At 42.5% G+C, this 13986-nt stretch overlaps 1 protein-coding gene across 2 annotated transcripts in view; it reads left to right on the forward strand.

Moving 5' to 3' along the window:
* ZNF385D (zinc finger protein 385D) overlaps nucleotides 1-13986 on the forward strand; it is a 446680-nt gene that overhangs the window by 285081 nt on the left and 147613 nt on the right. The gene's annotated exons all lie outside the window — the stretch shown is intronic.

The raw sequence follows: 13986 nt of genomic DNA on the forward strand, positions 1-13986 counted from the left end.
TTACTTTCCCTTAGCTTCCCTTTCTTTCCACTTTTCCCCCTCCCAAATTTGATGCAAACACCTTACCCTTAGCATCATCTTGAGGGTTTTATGCTTTATCAACAGCTGCTCTTTCACAGTTGACCCCTTGCTGAACTCAAAAGTCTGTACTGCAGTCCAGAACTGCTAATCATTTGCATCCCCAGTCTTTGTCGGACAAATTAAGAATGGCTGATGTGTTGATCAGTATAGCAAACACAGGTTCTAAGAAAGTTGGTGACAATCTGCAAATTTCTGCTGAATTAAATGACTCATCTTTTCATGCTTGAAGGCTGGTATCTTGTTAGTGTGCATGCTTTTGTCTTATGTGAGTGCCCAACTTGCTTTATTGCAGCCGCTGTAGTTAACCTTCAATTTTGGGCAATGGGGCAACAAAGCAACATCTGATTTCACATCTCCGTAACACAGTGTGATATCAGCTGACTTCAACTGCTTAATGCTGAAGGCAATTACTCTAATGTAATCTTCAAATATTCAGGTGGTACTTACAGGATATGGGAAGATTTTTCTCTCCCCAGAGTGCAATTGGTGCTTTTTTTTTCTTTTTTAATTGCCTGCTGATGAAAATCCAGAGATAAGTCATTGCTGGACACAGTGCATGTATGATTTGAGGTGGCATAAATTTTTATTCTAGTAAGGCTCAAACTTAAGAGTTAACTAAACATTTTATACCTCTCTCAACTTGTCTCTGTGGGGGCAGCAGACAGCCAGGAACTGTCTTTTTTAATTTGTTTCTCAGTACAAAGCATGGGTTGCCTGATAGGATAACTTCAATTTTTCATCAGCTTCTTTTTCCAGAAAGTCTTGGTCACAGATAGAGCCTCAGGCTCTTGGGTTTTTGCACAAACAACTCTATCTCCTGAGGGCTGAAATGGTTTAGTTTCATTAAAGTATGGTAGAATTTTTTGAAAAGTAATGGGTTGGGGTTTAGAGACAATCAGGCCACGTGATCTAATAGTTTTTTCTGGGTTTACATCCTGAGAAAGAATAGTATGAAAGATACTCATCTTTGCTGGTTTGGTTTACTTTTCTTTAAGAACTTCAGATATTTCATTCAGAATATGAACTCAGGTATTTCATGGTGGGAAAAGTTCCTGAGTCAAATAACTTGAAGTATTTTTAATTTAGGAATGCATATAGGAAAAATGATGATATGATGTATAATTTATCTTAACAAGTATCTTTCAAGCCACCATGAATTAAACAGTGCTTCATGTCCAGGAGCCTGTCCTTTTAAAACTCACTTCTGTCTACTGTGGCTGTGCTCACTATCCATTTGTAAATCCTTTGTGTTTGGTTCCACTCTAATTTTTTCTCCCTATTAATGTTCAGTAAGAAATGATACCACTTACTCTTTTGCCTACCTATGAAAGTCCATAAACCTCATAGTTTTAAACATTGTGTTGGGTCTGTGTGTGTGGTGGAGGTTTTTGGTAGCAGGGAAGGGGGCTACAGCAGTGGCTCCCTGTGAGAAGCTTCTTGAAGCTCCCCCGGCTCTGGCCATGGCTGAGCCAATTAGAGATGGTGGCTGCACCTTCTGTGATAGTGTAGTTAAGAAGGGGAATCTGGGAGGAGGAATTGGGACTTGTGAGGAAGAGTTGTGAGGAGGACACCTATGCAAACTCCAAAGTCAGTGGAAGACAGGTGAAGGGTGAGGAGGTGCACTGGAGCAGAGACTCTCCTGCAGCCCAAAGTGAGAGGGAAGGCTGTGCCCTTGCAGTCCGTGGAGGTCCATGGTGGAGCAGATGCCTACCTGCAACCCATGGAGGACCGCACACTGGAGCAGGTAGCCATGCCTGAAGAAGGCCAGGACTCCATGAGAAGAAGCCCCAGCTGTTGTAGTTTGGCACTGGGAGGACTGCAACACATGGTGGGGACCCACGCTGGAGCAGCTTGGATAGAGTTGCATCCCATGGGAACAACTCACAGCAGAGAAAGTTAGTGAAGGACTGTCTCCTGTGAGAGGGCACCATGCTGGAGCAGAGGAAGAATGCAAGGAGTCCTTCCCCTGAGGAGGAAGGAGCAGGGGGACTGACCATATCACCCCGTTCTCTGCCCACCCCCCTCAGCACCGCTGGCAGGGAGGAGGTAGAGAAAGCAGAAGCAAGGCTGAGCCAGGGAAGAAGGGAGGGGTGGGGGGAAGGTGTTTTTAAGATGTGGTAATGCTTCTCATTGTCATACTCTGTTGTGGTGGTGTTGTTGTTAGTGTTTGAATTAAATTGGTGTTCTTTTTTTTTTCCCATAATAAGTCTGTCTTTTGCCCATGACCATAATGGGTTAGTCATCCCTCCCTATCCTTATCTTGATTCCCAAACCTTTTGCGTTACTCTCTCCTTCCTATTCCTGAGGGGAAAAGGGTGAGCAAGCAGGTGCATGATGCTCAGTTGCCCTCTGAGCTCAAACCATGGCAAACATGTGTAGACTGTTTTTTTGTGAATCAAAAATTCTGGGACTGTAATAGTTTCTGATGTGTAAGCATTTGTGTCTTACTGGGAAAGAAAAATGAAAAACATGATTTTGTTTCAATAAGTATGCATTTTTGTTATGTACCTATACATAAGCAGTCCTATGTATGCAAAAACTGCAAGGTTAGTTCAGGGGTGAAACTTGGTCCAGTCCGTGCAACACTGGCATAGATTCACAGAGGTATTTTCATGTCCATTGTTGTGTGCTACCTGTAAGACCAACAGCCAAGTGGATCTATGTAATCATAGACTTTCCATCATTCTTTTCTCTATGCACCTCTCTCTTGTCCTTCCCTTCCTCTCTCTCTGTGGAGCTAGCTTTGACCTGGGCAGACTTTTCTCGTTTGATTCTGCCATCCTTCACCTAACTCAATCACTTCCCAGGTCAATCTGTCTGTTACTCAGTAAAAGAGCAAAGATTTGACAGCTAGCAGAAGAGCAAAGTGGTGCTCTGGAAACACGCAATAACTGTTGGCATTAAGTTCCACTTACTCTTGCATTATGCAGTTAAAAATGTCTAAAAACTACTTCCAGTGAATTAGTAATAAAACTTGGTGAAGTTGAGCTTTCCCAGTGCTAAATGGAAGACACATTGCTACAGAGCACTATCTTCAGAGAGTTTACTAGTGGAGTGTGTCCATTTCATAACATTAGTTATATATTTGTCTCAGTTGTATGCTTGTTTCATTTAAAGTAAAGACATCAGAAGCTAATCGTTATTTCTTTCCCAAGCATGCTTTTGAAAAATGGTACTTTTAAAATTGCTAATATATTCATCATAAAAATGAAAAATTCTTTGAAAATCTATTTGTGATACAGTGTTCTTCTGATTAATAGCCCTTGGAAATCCGTACTCATTATACCATAAACATGACCTTTATAAAAACATCAGAAAAATCCAACTGCAGAATATGCCAGGTCAAGATTTTTTTAAATGTCAAAAAGTGTAAAACTTTAAAATTAATGTGCTTTTTATAATACTTGTCTGATGCTTGTATTTTTGCTTTATTTTATGTGTTTATTTATGGTGGGGGTTTTTTTTGGGTCTTTGTGGTTAGGGTCTGTTGGGAGACTGATCCCAGGGGAGCACACGTTGGAATAAGTCTTAATGCCCTTCAGCAACTTCTTCCCTGTCATCCAATACTTAGGTCCATTTAGTTTGTAACAGCATTTTTGCTGGGCCTGTAGTTCATTAGATCTGGTAATATCTAGTAGCCCTCCTGTAGAGGCTACTAACCACATACCCTGACCTACTGGTTAGGAGCCCTCCACGATGCACTAGTCAGTAATGGTGCGCTGTCAGAAAATTTCTCCTTCCTATTCCTGAGGGGGAAAGGGTGAGCACTGTCAGAAAATTTCTCTATCTGCTGAAAGCTGTAGAGAAACACTGTACATGGAGTTTTGGGGAAATGCACATCTGTAACATTGTGCCCTTCCTCTAATGCCATCAGATTGCAGTGCTCCTCTGAAAACACCCATGCTTCTCATACACCTCAAGATGCACCTTAGCTTGAGTCTGAATCCTTCCACTGCAGGTTGGAAACCATAATGTTGGTAGCTGCTTTATGTGGGAATAGCTAGCCAAGATTGAAGACCTTATGGTCATGAGAAGAAAAGGAAAAGCTGTTTTTCCTTTGATATCTGGACAAACTTTTCTGGCCTGGCATTACTGCTTGGTGGTAGAAATGTCTATATATATTTCTAGATTACTCCAGGCAAGGCAGGCTTTTCACTTCCTTTGATTCACTTTCTTATTAAAGAAAGTAGAAAGTTGTATAAAATATGAGCGGTAGGGGAAGGAACTGCAGAATAGAGCTGGGAATACATAGTTTGCCAAAAGTAAAGAGAATTATTAGTGCAGATGTGGACTCATCAGTCCACTCATCTTCCCTCTAGCATTTACAACTGGGAAGGGAGAACGGGTTTTAGCATTGTCTTTGCTATCATGAGATCACTCAAGTCTAAGTGAAAGTGCATTCAGTTCATTACTAGACTAAAACCAGGGAAGGATGTTGCAGTGCTCAGAGCACTAAATTTAGGGACCTAGGGCTCAGTTCCTTGACCTGCCACAGTTTCCTTTATGAGCTGTGAGCAGGTGACTTATGCTGTCTGTCCTAGGTTTCTGGGTGAAAAATGGGGATAATCTCTTGCCATGTGGAAATGTCCTGATACTTAATACCAGAATTGGTATTGGAGAAAAATAAGAATACTGGGTATTCAACGTTTGATTTTGTTTTGTAAGGCAAACAGAAAAGCTCCTCCATTCTCAAGAGGGAGGAAAGCTGAGGTTCATGGGCATTTTGCTTTTTTGTTTTCTCCCAATCCATGATGCTGGCAGGCTTGGGCTTTCTGATTCTCTGGTAACTGGCATGGCTGATACTTGGTATGGGCAGCTGGTAATAAGCAAGGTGGCCAAACTAGACAATTTCTTGTTGTTTCCTTCTAGAAACAACCAAAACTTTATAGAAAGTGGAACATTCGTTTTGGATCATTTTATTTTCAGTGATCCAAAAGCTTCCAATAGGGGAAAAAAAATCATCCAAATTTGTCTGACCAATCGGAATAAAACCTCAAAGGATTCTGAAGAGCTCAGTTAGGTAGGTCATGTTGCTAAAATAAAAGGCTTAGTTGCTGTCCTTGTGCAATTTATAATCCATAGAAGAAGTTGCCCATAGTGAGTTAGTGGAATTCATTGCTAGACAGTGTTAAGTACTGAAGTTCACATCATGGTTTTTCAGTAAGTTTTATTTAATATAAAAAAAATTAAAATTAATTGGTAAACTGTTTCCTGTGGGCATAGCATATTCTAGATATGGGGGAAAAGGGGTGATACTTTGTGAGGTTCATGGAGGCTCTGATATTAGTGTCCTTGTGGCCTAAGGTGGGTAGGGTCTGTACAGTGCTGTGCACTTTGATCCTATTCAGACAGGCTGGAGTGTCTGAATTATCTGTAACCTGGGCCCGCCTGTCTGTTAACACAGGTGGATTATGGCAGAGGAACAGGAGGGAAGAAGGTAGCAAAAAGGGAGAAGGAACCTAAGCTTGCTTACTAGAAGTAAGGACAATGATGAAAGAAGATAACAGATATCAGAGTATTCATGCAAATTTGTCTCTGCATTTTTCTAGTCCAGCATCATAACAGTAGTTTCACAGGATTCTACACAACGAAAAGAGAAATCTACTCCTTTAGGTGTACAGAGGGGTACATTTTTCAATCAAAATTCTTGTATCAGGATATATGTGTTTATTTTTTTCAAAATGCTAGTAAGTGTGAAAGAAAAGACTTCAAAAAAAAGCAGTATGATGCATAGCTTCAGGCGTCTAAAACTATAATAATAATAAAAAGAATTTTTTTTCTGAACTAGCTCACTTTGCAGGAATCGCAGAATAAATATTGTCTCTAGACAAAATAATACTTTGTATAGCAGCAAGTGACCAGAGCTGATTCAAACTTTCCAGGTGAATAGTATATGTGCTGAAAAATGCACTTTATAAATAAATAGTGGGTACTGATTTGTGCCAAACTGGAAGAGTTTTACTTTTTTTTTTTAAAAAAAAGGGAGGGAGAGAAAGAGATGAGAAAATATTTGAAAATGTTTTTGTAATGAGTAGTTTTGAATTGTTTGGCTTTGGATGTTTGAAATTTGCCAATATTTACATAATAAAAATGGTTAAGTATCCAAGTACAAACTATAGAATTTCATTTTGGGTGAAAGAAATGTTTCAGCTGACACAATGATTTTATTTTTTCCCCCCCTAATTGTCTTTTTTTTTTTTTTTTTTTGGTTTGCCCAGTGAACTGAAAAATCAATTACTCGCAGATCGCCACAGCTGAGACAGTGTTGCATTCATCCTCATCAAAGCGACTAGCCACTGTTAACATTACTAACAGCAAAACCTATGAAAGGAAAGCTTTTATTGCCACACAGTGTACTTGATCCTCAAGCTGTCTCAGGAGAGTCAGCGGGATAGAGGCTGGTGTGGTTGGAGCCCCATTTTAAGAGTGGTTCTTTTCTAGTGGATGTCACATATTTAGTACAGTTGGGTTTTTCCATTCTTTTCTGTATCTAAACAGGGTTTATATGAAAAAATATTGTGTTTAAATATGGATATCCTAATTTTTAAAATATTCTTGAGATCATTATATAATGAAAGCACTCTCCAAAAAAAGTCTGTGAACAATGCAGGGGCCAAAAGCACTTTGCTTTAAGGTCCTCATTTCCCCTTCTAAAAAAAACCCACAAAAAATACCCTCCCCCTCCAAACAACAACAGCAAAAAAACCCTACAAGGAACTGCGTTCTAACTCTGTAAATAGTCAGAAAACTGATTTTCTGAGCAATAAATTCTCAACAGGCATCGTGTTATTTGTTCACACATAACATCTTTTCAGCCCGTATGGAATAATATGTAGCTTATTAATATTAAATATTTAAAATTAAAAGTGTATCCATTTATGCACATAAAATGTACAGGTTACATGTTAGCTAACTTTCTGTATGCTGAGGTCATATTTCAATCACTTGAGTAGTATAATAACCACTAATAAGTAGTCTGGTGATTAGGTGAAGCCTATTTTGCCATGTCAGGTTAGATCACTGGTACTACTTATTATGGAACTTAAGTTACCTTTAAAGCGACAATCCAGCAGTTTTTAAGAAAAGTGTCTGTTGCAAAAATGAAGGCTATCATACAGTGATAAAAGGGAGCATCCTAGTGATTATAGGTCACGACAAATTATGTTAAGCTAATTCCTAAAAGACAGATCTACAATTCATGTTGCATTGTCTCTATTATATCCCAGAGAAGATTATTCTTTTGTCTTTGGATGTTTTTAAATTTCTCATTTTATCAGATTCTCCGAAAACCTAAGTGTGATATCTAATATTTTAGATAAAGTTCATTATTATCATCATGGCTAGCCTACTGTTTTTAATTGCCTATGTCTTTATTATCTTTTTGAAGACAATCCTTTCAAATATACCTTTTCTTTGGCCCACTGGCAAACTAGATTCATGATGAATTAAAAGTTTTAGCTGATACTGAGTTATCCAAATGCAAGTTTCTTAGCATTTATAAGATAGAACATGAGCTCCCCACATATCCCTTCTCTTTAATACTTCAAAATAGCCTGAGTTACCTTTCTTGAAAATTTTCTAGGAAGAAGAAAATTCCTCTTTTGGCTCAGGCTCTCTAGGATATACTGTAATGCTTAGTGGCTGTGAACTGTCAGATAAGTGGGTGTGAACTGTCAGATATTAGGATCCTATATAAATAATATTAATTATACTTTTTTAAGTTACCTAGAAGTTAACTTTTAAGTGGGAAACTAGTAGTGCATTCCCAGCTACTCTACTGAGTCACACCAGCTGAAAGGTTCTCTGAGTTTCTGACAAGGCAGAACGTATGTATTGTTTTGACCTCAAATAAGCTAATATTGGAACTATTGGGAGAGGTGCGAGATGGGGTGGAAAACTTGGGAGTATCCACATCTTGGAGAAACCAAATTATGATCCTGAAAACAAACTTGAGGAAGGAAGGGAAACTGAACATTAGTTTAGGGTGTGTGATGTACTGAAAATGGCTGCATACGTGGTCAGAAGGAAAGACTTGCAAAGTAATGAAGGACTGAAAATGGAATTCTGCAGAGATTTGTTTTTTCACTAGCTATTTATGATGGTAGTAGTGATGGAAGAACTGCAAAAGATTTAGATTAATGGGGTATTAGTTTAGAGTTCCTGCCCAGTTTATATAACTCCAAGTTCCAAATGCATTGCAAAAAATTACCTACATTATTTGTGTCTGCAAAATTTGGGCTGGATATTTCCTTAGGAGAAGCTATTTGATAATAGATTTGGTGATTCTTTTTCTGGAAACTAAACCTGCCGTTGAGTTTAAAGGACAGGGAATGAGAATATGCATGAGGAAAGGCTATGCAGGGGAAGATGTAGCATATCTTTCTCTATAGCCAAATCACATAATATAGCAATATGTGGTTGCCAAATTGTTGAGCTGTTTGTTAGGGGACCTGAGGGACAGGGATCTTGACCTCCTCCAGAAACATTAAGGAAACTTGTTATTTATTATCCTGTATATAAAAACCACCCTGCTTTATCATGTCTATTCTCTTTTTTTTCCTTCGGTGCATATTCAGTCTTTCTGCTTCTCTTAAACCAGATTTTAGGGGCACTGCTTACAGCTGATCTGAGGGATGTTTCAGGTAAAATGGGCACAAAAATTTGCATGGGAAACTTTCTTATCAGAAAATGCTATTTCATTGAAAGGAAAAATTTCCCCCAGAAGGTGTTAAATTTTTTGTAAAGAATTGTGACAAAAATGTATTTACAATAAGGTGAAAACTTTAGCATTTTTAAAGAAATATGGTTTCTTTTTTTAGGAATGACTTCTCATTTTAAAATCTGTTTTTAATTCCATAGTGGAATATGGTCTCTAAAGTCAAAACTGGGGGAAAAATAACAAAATGGAGCATGGCGAACAGGGCGGGCAAACAGGGCATGACGCATCAGAAGGTTGTGGTGTGACAGTTCGCGCAGGCAGGGCGAGCAGACAGGGCGCAGTCCATCTCCTGGGTCTAGAACTTATCTGAGCTAGTTTCATCTTATCATCCTCCACGAGGAGACTGAGCTATGGTTTCCACTCGCATCAAAACCACCACCAGAAAGAACGTGGCGACCCAGACGGAGCTGCCACGCAAACATGCAGCGGTCCAGGTCCTGGGCTGCAGGGAGTGCCTGAGCCTGTCAATCCTCCCAGAGGGCAGCAGTGACAACACCTGTGTGTGCTGCGATCAGCTGGATGACCTGCTCAGCCTGGTGGCAGAATGCAAAGAAGAGGTCGAAAGATTAAGAAGTATTAGGGAGTGTGAAAGGGAAATTGATTAGTGGAGTAGCACCTTGGCACCCATGAAGCAACAGGAGCAAATGGAGGCTACAAACGAGGCAGGTAATCCCTCATCCTCTTGCTACCAGGCAGAAGGAGGGGATCTAAGAGATGTGGGAGGCTGGAAACAGGTCCCTGCTCACGGAGGCAGGAAAATCCCCTCCCGACGTCCCTCCATGGTGTCCCTTCACAATAGATTCGGGGCCCCGGAACTTTTGAATGAAGAAGAGAAGGAGGAAGAAAATGAGACAAACAAGGAGGAAGACCAAAGTCCACCAAGGCCGGGTCGTTCTGGACCAGGTATTAAAACCAGTTCTAAAAAGAACCCCAGAAGAGTCCTTGTAGTGGGTGACTCCATTCTGAGGGGTGTCGAAGGCCCAATATGCAGACCAGACCCACTTCATAGGGAAGTCTGCTGCCTCCCTGGGGCCCGGGTCAAGGACATCACAGCAAAACTCCCCTCTCTAGTGAGACCCAAGGACTACTACCCTCTCTTGGTTTTTCAGGTAGGTAGTGATGACATTACCAGGAGAAGTCTTAATCAATGAAGAGAGATTTCAGGTCCTTGGGGAAACTGATTAAGGGGTCGGGGGCACAAATTGTGTTCTCCTCCATCCCTTCAGTTGGGGGGATGGATGAAGAAGAATACAGGAGAACTCAACAGATGAACTTGTGGCTCCAAGACTGGTGTTACCGGCAGGACTTCGGATTTTTCAAACATGGGTTAGTGTACAGGATGCGAGACCTTTTGGCATCAGATGGGATGCACCTGTCCCAGAGTGGGGAAAGGATCTTGGGGCAGGAGTTAGCTGAGCTCATTGACAGAGCTTTAAACTAGATTTGAAGGGGGAAGGGGGCAAAACACCAGCCCATCTGAAGTGCATGTATACCAATGCACACAGCATGGGTAACAAACAGGAGGAGCTTGAAGCCATGATGAAACAGGAAAAGTATGATGTAGTGGCTCTCACAGAACCATGGTGGGATGTGTCCCATGACTGGCGTGCGCCTGTTGATGGCTACAAGCTCTTTAGGAGGGATAGACAAGGAAGGAGAGGTGGTGGGGTGGCACTGTATGTCAGGGACTGTTATGATTGCTTTGAGTACAAGTGTAGTGAAGACAGGGTGGAGTGTCTTTGAGTTGGAATTGGGGGGAAGGCCAACAGGGCAGATGTTGTAGTGGGAGTCTACTATAGGCCACCCACCCAGGACAGACAGGTGGATGAAGTATTCTACAGGCACTTAGAAGAAATCTCACGATCGCTGGCCCTTGTTCTTGTGGGAGACTTTAACTTCCCAGACATCTGCTGGGCATACAACACAGCAGAGCGGAACCAGTCCTGGAGATTCCTGGATGTGTGGCAGATAACTTCCTGATGCAGCTGGTGAGTGATCTGACCAGAGAAGGTGCCCTGCTGGATCTCCTCTTTGTGAACAGAGAAGGACTGGTGGATGATGCGGCAGTTGGAGGCTGACTAGGACACAGCCATCATGAAATAATAGAGTTCTCTATTCTTAGGGAGGCCAGGAGAGGGGGAAGCAGGACTGCCATCCTGGACTTCCAAAGAGCTGACTTTGTCTTGTTTGGCACCTGCTGGACAGGATCCCTTGGGAGACAATCCTGAAGGGTATAGGGGTCCAGGAAGGCTGGACACTCTTTAAGAAGAAAGTCTTAATGGCTCAGGAGCAGGCAGTCCCCAGGTGCTATAAGAGAAACCGGCGACAGAGAAGACCACCCTGGCTAAACAGGGAGCTTTGGCTGCCACTCAGGGAGAAAAGGAGAGTTTACGGCCTTTGAAGAAGGGGCTAGCCACTCACAGTGATTACAAAGAGGCTGTGAGGCTATGCAGGGCAGAAATCAGGAGGTCTAAAGACCAGCTGGAAATCACCCTGGCTTCAGCAATCAAGGACAACAAGAAATGTTCCTATAAGAATGTCAACAAAAGAAAGACCAGGGAGAGCCTCCATCCCCTGCTAAACGCAGGAGGAAACATGGTAACAAGTGATGAGGAAAGGGCTGAGGTGCTTAATGCCTTCTTTACCTCAGTCTTTAATAGCAAGACTAGTTGTATTGAGGGAATCCAGCCTCCTCAGCCAGAAGACAGAGACTGGGAGAACGACCCCTCTGCATTCCAGGAGGAGATAGTCAGTGACCTACTGCATCACATAGACATACACAAGTCTGTGGGACCAGATGGGATACACCTGAGGGTGCTGAAGGAGCTGGCTGTGGTGCTCGCCAAGCCGCTTTCCATCACTTACCAGCAGTCCTGGCTGACCGGGGAGGTCCCGGCAGATTGGAAATTGGCCAATGTGACGTCCATATATAAGAAGGGTCAGAAGGATGATCTGGGAAATTACAGGCTTGTCAGCTTGACTTCGGTGCCTGGGAAGCTGATGGAGCAGCTCATCCTGAGTACCATCATACAACACATGCGGGACAAGCAGATGATCAGGCCCAGTCAGCATGGGTTTATGAAAGGCAGGTCCTGCTTGACAAACCTGATCTCCTTCTACGACAGGGCGACCTGCTTATTGGATGAGGGAAAGGCTGTGGATGTTGTTTACCTTGACTTCAGTAAGGCCTTTGACACCGTTTCCCACAGCATTCTCCTGGCAAAACTGGCTGCTTGCGGCTTGGATGGGCACACACTTTGCTGGGTAAAAAACTGGCTGGATGACCGGGCCCAAAGAGTTGTGGTGAACGGAGCTAAATCCGGTTGGCGGCTGGTCATGAGTGGTGTCCCCCAGGGCTCGGTTTTGGGGCCACTCCTGTTTAACATCTTTATTGATGATCTAGATGAGGAGATCGAGTGCACCCTCAGTAAGTTTGCAGATGACACCAAGTTGGGTGGGAGTGTTGATCTGCTCGAGGGTAGGGAGGCTCTGCAGAGAGATCTGGACAGGCTGGAGCGATGGGCTAAGGCCAACTGTAGGAGTTTCAATAAGGCCAAATGCCGGGTGCTGCACTTGGGCCACAACAACCCCCAGCAGTGCTACAGGCTTGGGGAGGAGTGGCTGGAGAGCTGCCAGTCAGAGAGGGACCTGGGGGTGTTGATTGACAGCCGGCTGAACATGAGCCAGCAGTGTGCCCAGGTGGCCAAGAAGGCCAGTGGCATCCTGGCTTGCATCAGAAATAGCGTGGCCAGCAGGGACAGGGAAGTGATCTTACCCCTGTACTCGGCACTGGTGAGGCTGCACCTCGATTACTGGGTTCAGTTTTGGGCCCCTCACTACAAAAAGGACATTGAATTACTCGAGCGTGTCCAAAGAAGGGCAACGAAGCTGCTGAAGGGTCTGGAGCACATGTCGTACGAGAAGTGGCTGAGGGAACTGGGGGTGTTTAGTCTGGAGAAGAGGAGGCTGAGGGGAGACCTCATCACCCTCTACAACTACCTGAAAGGAGGTTGCAGAGAGCTGGGGATGAGCCTCTTTAACCAAGTAATAAGCGATAGGACAAGAGATAATGGCCTCAAGTTGTGCCAGGGAGGGTTTAGACTAGATATTAGGAAGCATTTCTTTACAGAACGGGTTGTTAGGTGTTGGAATGGGCTGCCCAGGGAGGTGGTGGAGTCCCCATCCCTGGAGGTGTTTAAGAGTAGGGTTGACATGGTGCTGAGGGGTCTGGTGTAATTGGAAACTGCCAATGCTACGTTAACGGTTGGACTAGATGATCTTCAAGGTCCTTTTCAACCTAGATGATTCTGTGATTCTGTGATCTTGCCTGTGCTTTAAATTGCCTGAAAAGTGAAGAAATGAATGATTACTTCAATCTTGATTAAAATGCTAGCTAATGCTAGCTAATTAAGCTTCTAAGTTTTATTATTCCTGTGCTTCCTACAATGAAAATTAAGGTAAAAACATTGACATGAATTTCCCAAATGTCTGGATCATTTGTCTCCCATTTAGTACCTGAATGGGCTGGAAAGTCTCTTCCTCTTTAGAAAGACATTGGACTATAACATCACGAACTTGTAACACTGGAATTAGTAAATACAACAGTATCTCCTATTTTAAGAAATTGTAGCATTCTACTCATTAAATGTAACTTTAGACCTGTACTGCCCTACTTTTTTGGGGACTGTTATGTCTCTGAAGTCAGGCCATGCATGCACCTGGTTTTTGGCAAAGATGTCTATGTGAACTTAGGTAATGATACAGAGCATCAAGCACAGGATGTGGACAAAGCCTGTCAGTGGCGTGAGATGTTATCCTAGCTTTAGTGGTCAAAATGGAACTCCAAACCTTGCTGGTAGGAAGTCTATGAAAAGACTGACATTGAGCCTTTGTTGTGTGTTGATCAGCAGTGTTGCATCTGCACGGGGAAAGCTATGGAGGTCTTTCTGTGGAATCTTATCATACAGAACAACAAACCAGTCATAAGCAATCTTTATGGCTCCTTTTTAGTTATCTAGTGTTCAGTAACACTGGATAACTAAAACGTACCGATGTCTTGCTATAATAATTTTCTAAATGTGCTGTTATCACACGTAGCACCACTTATTTACAAAACAAGTTCTGCTTTGTGAGTTTTAGTGCACCTCTCTTTCTTTGCCTTCAGTTTAGCTTTCTTGATTCTCATG

This window comes from Strix uralensis, chromosome 1, assembly GCF_047716275.1.
Source record: "Strix uralensis isolate ZFMK-TIS-50842 chromosome 1, bStrUra1, whole genome shotgun sequence".
NCBI lineage: Eukaryota > Metazoa > Chordata > Aves > Strigiformes > Strigidae > Strix > Strix uralensis.